Below are 14,585 nucleotides of genomic sequence, written 5' to 3'. Positions count from 1 at the left end.
TATTGTACAATATACATCAGCCTCTATTTGCTTTTTTGTTGTTATTTTATGCTAATGATTTATCTGTTTTCATAGAAAGGTATTAAAATGAACAAAACTGAAAATGCATGGTATTTTCTATTAAGTAGTACCTGGTTGCAGTACCCCTATACTTTCGAATGGGCAATACAACGGTCGTACAACTATTGGAAGTAACGTTACATTTTCGTGCAACCAGAACTACTCTTTAATTGGTCCATCGAGCGCTGTATGCAATGGAAATGGGTCTTGGTCGCTTTTGCCAAATTGTATTCGGGCAAATAATATGTTTGTATACTTATTTATGCATGTAAATGCCTATTTAATGTTCGCTCGCCATATCATCATTTCACCAGCATTTCACTTCCTCGATAAGTCATACATGAGGTTTAACACAAACCCGGCAAATTAATATTTTCCGCTTTCTAAGACGTATACATTTGATTGAATTAAAAAAAGAACTGGACTCTTCCTTTACATAAAATGGAGGCCATGTTTGATAACAAGTAAATTGGCATCAGGCTCTTTAGAGTAATTTCCCTTTACTTAGACAAAATGCGAAATTTGCCGTTCCAGAGTATAACTTGCACGCTTTATCAAATCTGAATCATATCTTTGTCATGCGTTGTTGATATAAGATGGAGAAAAAGTTCCGTCATCAGACGAATCACACTGTTCCAGATATTGACCCTCATTTGTAAAACATTCAAATATCGCCATTGTATAACTCATTCTGTTTTTATCGAATCTTCAAAAAACTTTGTTGTTATTTTTGTACCGATTAAATTTAAGTCCGATACTGTGAATGTTTCTGACCATGACCTTTTCTGCAGTGTATTCAAATGTTTAAATGTATATCTTTATTAGTTATAAATTGAGGTAACGAAGAATGTTAGTCTTTTCGAGTTTTCAACAATGCAATCCAATTGATTATTTGGAGATGTTATTATCGACAGGTTCTTTTCGTCGGTAGACTAGGAAAACTTATATTCAAAAAAATTATATAAGGAGAATAAGTCTAGTTGAATCTCGCAATTCATCACTAAAGAGGCTAATCTAATAGCAAGAAACTCGGTTACTTAAATTGTACTGGTTTTAGCATTGGTTATCGGGAATAAACTTATTTATTTTAACCATGGAAACAAGCGTATTCAATGTTATTAATGTCATTTTTGTCTTTCATTGTGTACATTTATATGAGTGCGCGATGAGCTGAAAAATTTCACACGAAAGTTTTTCATCTGTTGAACCGTGTTTGCTTCAGATTGTGGTGTGCCGTTTGTAGCTAACGCACAGAGGTCAGGATCTAGCACGACGTTGGGATCCAACGTAACCTTTATTTGCCATACCAGCTACGTTCTGCAAGGTAACCCGACGTCTACTTGCGAGGCCAATGGATCATGGAGTCCCCTGCCCTCCTGTAGCTACCGTACGTTGATTTAAAAATTGAAAGTCTATCTGGTTGTTTTATTTTAGATTTTTGTCTATAGCTCATATATATTTATTTTGTTATAATGTTCATTCTCGTTACAAAACAGACACGTAATTCGTTGTTACAGTCGTCGTATTACGCTTATAAATGCTTTATTTTAATTTGCGTATTCGCTAAATATCACAATTGTCCTAACACTTTGTAATATGATGGAATATTCTGATTTTTTTTTATTGAAGAGTGTGAGGCGGTGGCAGTCATTCCCAACGGAAAGGTTTCCAACTCTTGCTTACGTCAGTCATGCACTGCTCTAATTTCGTGCAACCCTGCGCACGATCTCATTGGTCAATATAATATCACGTGCGTGCCAGGTGGCTGGAGTCACGAATGGCCAAAATGCAGACCGAAGGGTAAGACTATGTCAGAAAGGTGAGGCGGTTATTATTACTCATATTTTATTAATTCATTTCGCGGTAATTTAAAAAATGTGTTATAATCTTTAATTAGCAGCGGATACATATAAACAGAAATATATTTAATTGCTGATGCCAATGTATGCTATGGATTGTGGTGGTGGTGGTGGATAATTTATCAATGATGCATATAATGTTTATGTATTGAACATCCAATTTGTTAATTTTACTTTATGTCTTAAAATCATCGTATCTGAATTATTGTTCTTTAAGATTTCCGTAACATACACTTACAACAATTTGAACAAATACGTTCTTTTTACAGACCAGTTAAGGGGATCGCTGACCAGTATCACATTTTCAATTAAACCCCCCAGTGACGCACAAGACCTCAAAAGATTCATGGACGCACTACGAGCTGAGGTTTTTAATGCAATTCATTGCTGTAGATTTCACAATACTATTTATATTGACAGGCTCACCATTGTCGGAATGCAAAAAATATATTTCGAAACGGATTATTCTTGTTTTGAAATTTGGCTTTGATTATCTCGCATTGTATTGTGCACATGTTCAATCAAAAGCGACTCATTTGTATACGCCCGTTGAAAACTATGTATTAGTATAGTATTATATGATTACCCTTGGCGGGCGGCGGCGGGCGGCGTCCACAGCAGTGTCCACTCTCTAATTCAAAAAGTTTTCATCCGATCTTAACCAAACTTGGTCAGAAGTTGTATCTAGACAATATCTAGGTCATGTTTGAATATGGATCATGCCGGGTCAAAAACTAGGTCACGGGGTGACTTAGTACATTTAAGCATTAAGCATGGTGTCCGCTTTCTAATTGAAGAAGTTTTCATCCGATCTTCACCAAATTTGGTCAGAAGATGTGTCTAAATGATATCTAGGTCGAGTTTAAATATGGGTCATACCGGGTCAAAAACTAGGTCACGAGGTCACTTAGTGCATTTCAAGCATTTAGCATGATGGCCGCTCTCTAATTGAAGTAGTTTTCATCCGATCTTCACCAAATTTTGTCAGAAGGTGTGTATAGCTGATATCTAGGTCAATTTTAAATATGGGTCATGCCGGGTAAAGAAATAGGTCACAGGGTCACTAAGTGCGTTTAAAACAATGGTTTGTTATGACATAAAAATATATCATTTTGCCACTCAAATGGTAAAGTTATGTGTTGCTTAATGTTCAAAAATATATCATTTTGCCTCTCAAATGGTAAAGTTATCAAGTTGTCCAAAACATTCAAACGGGCGTATCTTGTTACAGTTTGGCACTCATGTTTCCTTTGTGTTACTAGTTAACAGAATCGTTCCGAACTCTAAATTTGGTAACTGCATTGTTAATTTAACGTCCTCCTGCATAAATTAAACTACATTTTATTCCAAATTTAAGCCTTTGATTTGATCCTAACTTTGCTTTCTAATGAAGTGTTACCGTACAAATACGCAAATAGTGTTTGTTGTTTAAGACATATTAAAGTTGCAATTATGTTTAACGTCTATATGGGCAATACACAATTCATATTATATCTTAAAATAGGAAACACAATGTTTAAGTATTTAAATGTAATATGTTGCTTTTTAGCTCGATGACCATTTAAAAACTGAGATGGGTTCTTATTACGAGACAAGTACAGTTCATTCTATCAGGTAACGTATTTTGAAATTATGTTTACGTTAACGATAGTCACATAAAACTGCTACCCTAAAACGTATTTTGTTAGCATTTGTTTTCTTTACAAAAATCGTAGGTTGCTTTGTTTTATTATTCCTGACACGAAAAACAACTGTTATTATTTTAAAAAAAGATGTTTCCTTTTATTGACTCATTCCTGTCGCCCAGGCAATTCCGTTTCTCGTATTCATGATTTCATTTCTGTTTTGAAGTTTAATTTCATTAAATTACATGTTAATAAAATTGTTTTAAGGAATTTAAAGTTTTCAAATGTCATTAAAGTTTACAAGAAAAATACCACAACAATTTTGATGTTGTTGTTAGTTTTAATTTATTTGAGCCGCGCTTCGGGACACTTGACTGAATGCGTATACTAAAATATAAAAAATACTATACACGAATGTAAAGTTGTCAGAACCAAAACCTACCCACAAGTTCATATTATTCCATGAATATGCATGTAGCCCCAACGGAGTGGCAAACATCTCGTTTTTCATCGTAAACACGGACGCGGCCAAAGTATCATTTGCCAGTTCCATCGCGGCTCTAATCAAGGGCGAACCAATCACCGTGCTGAACAACAAAGCCACGGTTAACGCGGCCACACTGGAGTCTGGACAAATGGGTCAGTGCATGTGTTAGTTGAAACAGCGTTAATTGCTATACAGTACACATGATTTCGTTAGAAACACGTGTGAACAGTTAAACGTTAGAAAGTTTGAGTTTTATTTCCAGCACAACAGGCGGTACAGTTTTAATTGTATAATGCTGAGATTTATATGCAGTATTGCACTGATGTTATACATTTCTATGACATTGCCGCATGATTAGTGACTTCAAATTTTATTGAGACAACCGCATTAAATCATATGAAGTTGCACTTAAAATATTTCGATATTGTGACATTTATATAATATGGCTTTTCATGACCTGTCTTTATTATAATGATTATAAAAAATGTTCCGAACAAAAAGCATACCCTTGCTTAAACAGGTTAAGGTCACTAGACATAAAATAAAGTTTATGAAATTAAAACTTAACATAATTAAATCAGCATGTGCATGGTTGCAAAATCACTGTATGATTTATTAACACACGAACGTTTAACAGATAAGTAGTATGCTTATGCTGATTGTAAAGTCTTCGAAAGTTGCTGCCCTAAACAGATCCGGCTTATTCAATAAATCTTATAGATGGTTCTCCAGTTTTGTATCAAGGCACACAAAGAAATATGTTCCAAGTTTTGACAAATATTGCATGATAGACATGACAGAGGAAAATTTGAACTCATCCCATGAGCTTTAATTTAGAAATGACTTGTATCTCAGCTACATTTGTATTGAAGACATACTTTTAAATTGACTAATATAGTGGATGTAAGTTTGTCTTAGGTCTGTGACCATTAACTGAATGTTTGAACTGATCTATACAATCAACGATAACTTACAAATATTGCTATTACGGGTTAAGAGGGTTACGGTAAAAAGTATCATTTCTGTATAAGTCGTAAAATAGCAACGGTGACAGATATGAGCTTAATATGATATAGGTTCACCTGACTAAGTATCAAATACCACATGGAATTTTTTTTTCGAAATACAAATTTTAAAGATTTAAAAACGAAAGTGCATGTTTTTCGTGTGATGTAACGCACGTTTTCAAATTCCATAATTTTGATTTAGTTATATAAAGTATACATTTCATTATTGATATAAAAGTCTTTCCATTGTTTTAATATATTTGCGAACAGTTATGGAGATTTATAAATAACCATGACAAATAAACTGCACGTGAAGTTCCAAAACTACGAGTTTAATCATGTATTTCAATGAACGTTCGACAACATAGGTTGCCATAGTGAATGCATCGAGACAAGTTTAGTATTTCACCACTGATTAACAAACTTTTCTGTATTGCAGTCATTTTAAATCAAACGGAGGCGGAGATGTCTTGCGCCATTTACGAGTCAATCCATGGCTTATGCCCCAGTCAGACAAAGTGTAAATATGTAGATGAGAAGCCGATTTGTGAGTAAGTACTATGGCCTGGCGACTATATACTAGAAGTTGTTACACGACTGCATAACACAAGTATACAAAATAAGTATTGATGCAAAGCATCAAAGGGCGTCGGGAATTTCAGTGTAAAAGGCACTCAATGAAGTTACATGGAACGATTTTTTTTCTACTGTAAATATTAATATATTGGCTGATTATTTTAAACAAAATAGAAAAAGATACTGGTATAACCATTATCTATGATTTTGTGCTATAACCCCCAAATTACCATTATTTATGATGTTGTGTTATAACTCCCAAATAACCATTATCTATGATTTTGTGTTGTAACCCCCAAATATTTCATAGTTCATTTTATTTACATTGGTTTCCGTTTGTACTGGTATCCGTGTGCAGTTTTCATTAATGGAACAGAACTGTGTAGGTTTTAAAAAATCTGCTTCATCTTGTAAGCGTAATTTCATATTTTTCTCAACTTCAAGGGGAGATGATTCTGAACTTATTCTTACGTTGCTCATTTACGATGAGGGTTGAGTACTCATTGATATGAAAACACTGTAAAAGTTTGAAAAAAAAATGAATGAAAACTGTAAATTGTATAAAGAAGCTGCATTTCACAATACTTTGAAATTCAGTAAAATATCATAATAGATTTATTGCTTCGATATTCATCATTTTCAATAGGGTTCGAGTAATACTGATATAAAAACACTTAATAAGTTTGGAAAGATTCAGACGAAAGTTGGGAAATCTTTTAAACAAGTGGAAATTGTTTATTTTGTCAAATTTAATAGAAACAAATTCTGGACTTATTGTCCCGATGTTCTCATTTTAAATGAGGTAAAAATGCTCATTGATATGAAGACACTGTAAGTTTGAAAAGAATCTGATGAAAAATGTTGACATAATCACCTAACCAAGCAGTTTTTCACTTTTATTTTTAAATTCAAAGAGACATAATTCTGGACTTATGGTCTGATATTGCTCATATAGATTTTGGGTTGGGTCCTCATTGATAAAAAAAACCTGTGAAAGTTTGGGAACAATCGGATGAAAATTTTGGACTTCGAACAAGGATTTCAAAATTTCTCAACTTATATGGAAGATAACTATGGACGTAATGGTTGGATAATGCTAAAGGGCCCATACCACCTGGATAGTAATACGTGTCGCGATTCGCGCTTTATATGTGGTTCTTAAAAAAAACTCCGAAAAGTGCTTGACTCTAGGGAAACGGGTTGCTGGGACACAGCTCCTCCTTGATAAGCGGCTGCTTCCTTTATCGCAACTCATTGTTACAATCAATAATACGTGTCGCGCTTCGCGCTCTATATGTGGTAGGGATAGGCCTATGATAGACAACCATAAAAACACATGGATAATAGATGTGTTGTTTGCATTTATTTGTTAATATAAAAACACGTGTATTTTTTATAAGATATTTAAGTGATGTAAGAAATTTTAATTAACGTTGTCACCACGTTGCATCCATTAATTTTAATAAAAATGTCCAATTGTAGTAAAATGGATTTTAAAATGTCTACATAAAATAAAGCTATATTATATTTATTAAACTGACTGAAACAATTGTAAGCCGCCGAACTGTTCCGTTCGTGCCGGAACCCGGGATTGAACCGGGGGTCCTTTAGATGACTGTTGCGTAAACAACTTCAGTCTAACGCTCTCCCAACTGAGCTATTCCGGCTGACATATACTTATGTACTGTTATTTGGTGAAGTTGTGTATAGCGATCGTTATTATATGTCTATTAATAAACTAATACATTGTACGTTTTCGTACCACTACGCCTTCCAATAAACTTGCTTGCGCGATCGGTCGTCAAATATCGCACTACATTGATTCTCCATTAAATAAGCACATTAGAAAAACCACAAAATAAATATATTTTGATTATGTTTTGTTTTTATACAAAACATCATTTGTTTTTATACAAAACCAGAAAGTTTCGCGTATTTGCCCAGTCCCTGTGATCTTTCCCCTGTGATCAGTTGTGGATCAGTTATTAATTGAAACAATTAGCTTTGCATTATTAGCAATAAATGTTGTAATAAATGTAATAGGCACAAATGCAGTACTTATTTACACTAATTTACACAAAAAATCACCACTATGCAAGATATTCTTAAAACAAAAATATATACATTAATCCGTAAAATAACTTCTTCCATAAGCAAAAAAAATGCATTACATACTAGTCGCCGCCCTCCAGGGCGACGCCAATGACGCGAACTGTTCTTTAAAAACAACAATGAGGTGTAGGTACTGTTTAAACACTATTTGTGAATACAAAATGGCATAGGATCGAAATAGATGATAAAGGATTCTATCATAAGATGAATTGTACTCATATTGTCTTTCGATCGGTATCATTTGCTAGTCCGCTTGATATTTCCTATACTTTTTTAAGGAGTTGTATCATGCTCTACTCAAATATTTAGGTCATTGAGTCGATGTGTGGCATTAGTAAGTCACGGCTGCTCATGTCACATTTGAAGGTTTAATGTGTGAGCCTCCATGTTCTTGTCCGCTTAAAATTGTGGTTCTCCCATAGCCTTTAAACGATCGAACAATGCTTATGTGTTTAGTTCATTGATGCAATGTACAGAAAGAAGGCATGAGTCGATCACGTCACTAAACGTCAATGTAATACGCAAAGGTGAAATAGCTGAACCTCCGTTTTCTTGTCCGCTCAATATTCATATACCATGTGTAGCATTGCATCAAACTCGGTTCGAATGTTTTGCATGCATGCGTCAGTCGCTTCGACTGAGTCAACGGTCTTAATGAAGATCAGAAATTTGTCTTTCCATTTCGTGACTGATGCATATAGCCTATTTGTTTCATTAGCTTTTAATGACATTGGACTCAATGGCGTTGTTGATACCATTTGCAGACATATAAACAAGTGTCGTCAACGTTAAGGTCTGAGCTTTTATTCATGTGTCTGTTTTATACCTTCTTTTTACTAAAGCGTTTTTCATTAAGATTGCGCCAAATGTGTATCGTATTAAAGCACGCGGCAGCCAATAATCATCAAGATAGCCACTTGTGTACCTTTTTACAGAAATGGATGTACTAAAAACATAATTGCTTTAAATGTTCCGTGTGATAATGTTGGCAAAAGATTGATCAGAGTTGACAATTCTGGTAATTATTTATTAAATAGCATATGTATTTTCCATTTCAGACCTGTGACAAAACAAGGTAAGATATAATAAACAACACACTTTTTTGAGTTATTTGGCTCGGAATAAGTCATGACATTAAAAGCGAACAATTCAAACAGATTACATATTTTACTAGGGAATTAAAAAATCTCAATGAAAGGTTTCATATCTAAATAATTTAGCTGAAGGGTTCAAAAGCTTTGGTTCGAAAATATTCTATTAATCACAACGAAGTCACAGTAACCTGGATCCAGGTTTCAATAGTGGAGCACAGCAAGCATTTCATATAATGTACATGAAGAAGGCAAGGGGATCATGAATAAACGATACAGGAGCAAAAGAAATGAACTTCACAATAATTGACCTGACTCCAGGTTCAGAATATGTTGCGTTCATGATATCGCACAATACAATTGGACCTTCAGGGAGCACAGAAAATATAACATTTCCAACATCACAACTAGATGGAGGTAAAGGAATATGATGCAAACTTTGTGTATATCAAATCAGTGGGATAATAGGAAACGAAACAAAATCAGACATACAAATAAATAAATAAATAATTAACAAACAAACAAACAAAGGCTTATTAAATATAAAATCTGTTTTCAGACATAAGGTCAAATACAGTCAGTGTTGCAGGAGGAATTGTTGGAGGACTTGTTGGACTTCTTGTCATTGTGCTTCTTGTTGTTATATTGAGGAAATATGATATGAAGTTTACATGCGTACGTAAAAAAGGTAAGGAGGTCAATAAATCTGAAAAATATTTAGCGCTTCCACAAACGGTTTTGTTAATTTCAAGATATAAAGTTTGTTAACCTAACGATATTTCCACGAGCCGTGTAGTTTTTTTTGATGTAAAAAAGTCAATACACGATAACCGTGTGTATAATAATCGGTGGTTTATCTATACAAGATTCGTTAACAAACAAACGTACAACTCCGATATGTAAAAACGTATTTCAGAATCAACAAGGCAGGCTTTGAACATATATGAGACACCGAACGATGCACTAAAAAACAACGGTATGATATGTGGGTGTGAGTGTTTGTCCATTGGAAATTGTTACTTTAAATGAAAATGACATGTTATAGGACTTATGTATATCATTTATGTTTCGGGTAATGCGTGCATATGATTTACATTTTAGGTGAATATGAAACAATTGGAAATTCACAGGCGCTTCGGTACGTAGTTTTTTTATATGCCGTAGTTAAACATGTCGAAGTAAAAACAAACATTTTTTATGAAATGCAAAATAAAAATACCAATGAAAATCAAGGATGTTAACATTTAAAAACAAGATGCGGCAGTATACACCTGAATTTAAAATATTTTATAATTATAAAATTCAACGGTCGTTTTCCATGTGAATTCCTTTGCAGGAAGAATAATCCTGATACAATTGTTTCTGGCGATGGCGATACCGTGGATAGCAACGCATACGAGAGCACAGGTGCGTTATACCAGTTGTCACATCTGTCCATAATGTGTACAGTGGACATGAGTTCACTACTCTCGAAATATCAGTAAATCACACTAAAAACAACTATATATTTTTTGTTTATGTGTACCAGTCACGCATATATAAAATATTATAATCGTTTGAATTGCGCTTTAACATATACTGAATTCTTTCTATTGTGTTTAAAATACCAAACACAAACTTCAGTCGAATACTAAAAATTAATAATGTGTATGTTCTACGTGATAAATAAATTGATATTGGGTCATTTTCTCATTTCAGTTGGTGGTCAAAGGTAACACAGGCGTACCAATAAGCTCGTAATGTCGTTCATTGTTTAGTATTGCCTTAACATATATTATATATGAATTACTAACAATAAGAAACCGAGACTCATAATGACGATTTTATGTTTACTCTGTATTATAAGGCGACACCCTCTCAACGATAAAACACAACAGAATGAAAATACATCTGTACAATTTTATAAAGGTACGTGATAAAGCAGTTATATACGATTTAATGCCTGCATTTAATTTAATTTTCTCAATCTCCTCATCAAACACATGTATATGAAAGGAAAAACATAATTTAAATTATTTAAATATATTTCTTTGTGCCCAAAATTAGGTGTTGTTCTTTTCAAAGCAATTCATACCGACTAAGTATACACCGATTCCGACACGTTTACTCGTATTTATTGCTTCAACAAAAAAATAAATAAACAAATTTGCACAGAAAAGCGAGGATTCCCCAACACTATTTATGTCGTTTGTACATGGAAGTGTTTTCACTGTACAAACACAATGTATTTACAACTGTTGAACATTATTCTTTCGTTGATCTTTTGGTACCACTTCTAACCTTTTATTCACCTTTGATTTAATCAACGTGTGATCTTCGAAATTAAACTTGTATAAAAAAAGAAGCTCATTTATGCTTTGTTTGTTTGATTAAGTGTAAGGCAACTGTTTGACACTGTTATTAAAACATCCATCAAATTTACATTCTTGCTTGCAGGTAAGGCTGTGTACGTAAACTCGAAATTTGGGTATACATAGGACATCTACTCGAACAATTTTGGAGTGGAGAGTTTCGCCGATATTGTAATATTAAAGTAACATAAATACTGAAAATCAACGAATATTTGGCAAAATATTCCGTACCATATAGTTTAACCATAAAAAGTCAGTTTTCCTCATAGCAATAGCCAAAATTTAAACGCTAGATGTGGTATAGTAGCATAGATGTTACGAGATACAAAATGTTCGTTTTTATTTTATATGTGTCATAATTTATTCAATTTTAATTTTCCGCAATGATATCTATTCATATCACACGAACACTAACTTGGTACATGTGTTAAATATATTGTCCCGCAAAAAACAACAAAAAAGAGCATTTTGTAACTTGTTAAGTCTATGTTACCATACCACATCTTGCGTTAAAATTTTGGCTATTGCTATAAGGATCATTGATTGTTTATCTGTTGACTTTACTTTTCTATATATTGTAAGAAATATTCGTTTATTATGAGGATTTATTGGCTTTTTAAGCCCGTTTCTGACACTGTTCAAATAAAGTAGAGTGAATAATCTACCAGCCATCCAATGGAGTTCATTATTTGAACCTCTTATGCGTTTCTCATACTCAAATATGTATGTGTTCTTTTTGGCATGTGTATTATAATTATAAACTTATATTTGATCTAGAACTTCTTTCTTCAGCCAATACTTAATCAACTCGTGTTGGGTGAACAGTTTAATAAATATATAAATTGCATGTGCAAGGTAGCATTTTTATACCAATAAAAAACGTTACATAACGTTACATAACTATTGCTTGTAATACAGACGACAAAACGACGATACACTGATTTCAAAAATATAACATGATTTAATTTTGCATAACATACTAGCTTTGAAATCCGCTATTTTATACAATTCATAACTTCTTCTTCATGAGATGCATGGCGATGATATTGGCTTTGAAATTAAAGAGGATGGGTTCTGCAACCCTGTTTGGTGTTGTTTTTGTGATAAATTAATGAATTTATTTTCTATGTTATTTTTGTTATATGTGAATTACACTTATTTTATCTTAAAAGTGCTTTACTATTGTGTCTTTTGTGAATAATTCTGTTTTACGTGTGATGTTCGACATGAACATACAACGGCTTAAAACAAATATCACCCCAGTTGTAAACAACGCATGTTTCATTCCTTGTTGTTAATAATTATTTACTGTGTAGTATAGTCAGTTGGTCACTTGCCATTTACAATGCATTTCGTTTGCTGTCGAGAGTCAATACGCTTTTGAAGTCTCAAAAGTTTCAATATTACTACGTAGCTTTAAATCGACCTTTGGAAATACTTCCTGCCTGTATCTGTCTATGCTACCTTTACATGTATTAAACTATGTTTTAGCAAAACTTATGTGTTGTGATGGTTTCCGCAACGATCAATTGTCTCAAAAATATGCAAATAACAACATTTGAATATATCAAGAAACATGTTTAATGCATACTTTCGTGAGGAGTTTTTTTCGGCTTGTTCTGTAAATTTACAACCTCATAAATTTTACCATTCCTTGATGAGATTCTTTAGCATGAATGCCTTCAGAACATCTTGAAACATTCTTTACGTTATAATCATTTATATCTTTTGGTCCCAAATGCCATTGTTCTTTAGACAAATGGTCTAATATCAGAACGGAAATATTTCATCTTCTAAAACACACTATATAAGTTATATCTCCATGTTATATATACCTTGAAAATACTATTGTTCTGCATAATATACTATTCAAATATTTTTAACAATAGTTCTATAACTTCGTAACCATCAGATTTGCATTAAGCCCCCAAAATTATGGTTCTATAAGTTAATGTAATAAGATAGAATCGATACACGTTTCAATCACTTGGATTCAAATTGGAATTGCATTTCCCAACAAGACAAAACGCGTTCGATTTAAATAAGTTTTCAGTATGACAAACTACGCACCAAGGACTATAGCATTCACATTGTGTGTGTCGTTGTTAAATTCCTTCGATTTTATTATACATGTAGTTCAATGGTAGATGATATTACTGTTCAACACGTGTGTACGATGCCGTAGCTGATAACATCGAAGTAGTAATCGCAAATGGTAATGTTTAAAACTCTAAATAGTCACGTTGATATATTATACATTGCATGTGTATGCATTTTTTTCTTTTCGTAATGTCCACAGTAGTTTATAGAAGGTTATATATTTAATATCTCGTAACACGAACTATTCATGTCATGAAAATACAAAAAAAATGAATATTATGTTTACACTTGTAACTCTTGGGGTTTTACTTATTTATCAAAATAATTGACAATAAAGTCATGAGTTCACTTTTCTATTATTTAATGATTGGGAAACCAGTATTCATTAATATTTCACATCATAACATGCCAAGTTAGATTTTCATAGTCTTGTCTCCCCTCATCAGAGTATATGGTACTCTAGACTCTTTCGCACCGACGCCTTCGAACTTTTCTCTCTCTTGTTATGTGCAGTGACTGCTTAGATATCCATATTTCTTATTTAAAGTAAAGATAAATGATATGTCAATGGGTGACAAGAGATATTCCCAGATGAGATTCTAAATTCAAAAATGACTACATTCTTCTACGAGCTAACCGACTTCCGCCGAAAAATGCTTATCTTACAAATGTACATACTTTCGGTACAATTCAGGTGACAATACACTAAAAGTTCACCTGGTAACACACTTACATCTCAATAAAAGTTGGTATTTCCTCCAAACATTATCGTTCGTTTACCATGCACAAGGTGTTTACTCCGATGACAAAATGACAAAAATCTTCAACATTTGTTGTAGCATGTCTTTCTTAATATGTAAAAGTTCTTTTTGAAATTATGATTGGATGTTCCACAATTATCAAAATCTCATTCTGGAGTACCAAAACAAAAACGAATTTAGTGTCGGCATAAAAGAGATCTGGTTTGCGGACAAAACAAACGTTTGGCCTTATCATAGCCTACCGTCCGAAAATCAAACAACGCGTGCCGTTCTTGTTTAACGTTTGGATGTTTTAAATAATACTAGAAAAGTTCAATGGGTAATTATAAACGTATTTGTATGTGCAAATATATATCTGACTTGAAATACTGTATATGGTATGTTTACAAATACATGTTCAAACTTTATGGTGTATGTGAAGTTTTTCACCTGTGAATTATGAAATAGACATTATTGTTAAAACAAAATATACTATTGCTGTCAGGAGTTTTTATGCTATCAGTATTTAAATAAACTCGATAACATTTGATAACAAACGTCAATATTTGAATGTTAA

General features: G+C 33.1%; 1 long non-coding RNA gene across 1 annotated transcript; it reads left to right on the top strand.

Moving 5' to 3' along the window:
- The first annotated feature begins 9,920 nt into the window (after positions 1–9,920).
- LOC127833550 (uncharacterized) lies at positions 9,921–10,728 on the top strand. Its single transcript, XR_008027473.1, has 4 exons — positions 9,921–9,955; positions 10,154–10,224; positions 10,516–10,528; positions 10,664–10,728. It is a non-coding gene; the product is annotated as an uncharacterized LOC127833550 (long non-coding RNA).
- Positions 10,729–14,585: the final 3,857 nt, after the last annotated feature.

The sequence above is a fragment of the Dreissena polymorpha genome, chromosome 6, assembly GCF_020536995.1.
Source record: "Dreissena polymorpha isolate Duluth1 chromosome 6, UMN_Dpol_1.0, whole genome shotgun sequence".
NCBI lineage: Eukaryota > Metazoa > Mollusca > Bivalvia > Myida > Dreissenidae > Dreissena > Dreissena polymorpha.
Note: the sequence above shows the minus strand (reverse complement) of the source record. Positions and strands in the feature narration are given on the sequence as shown.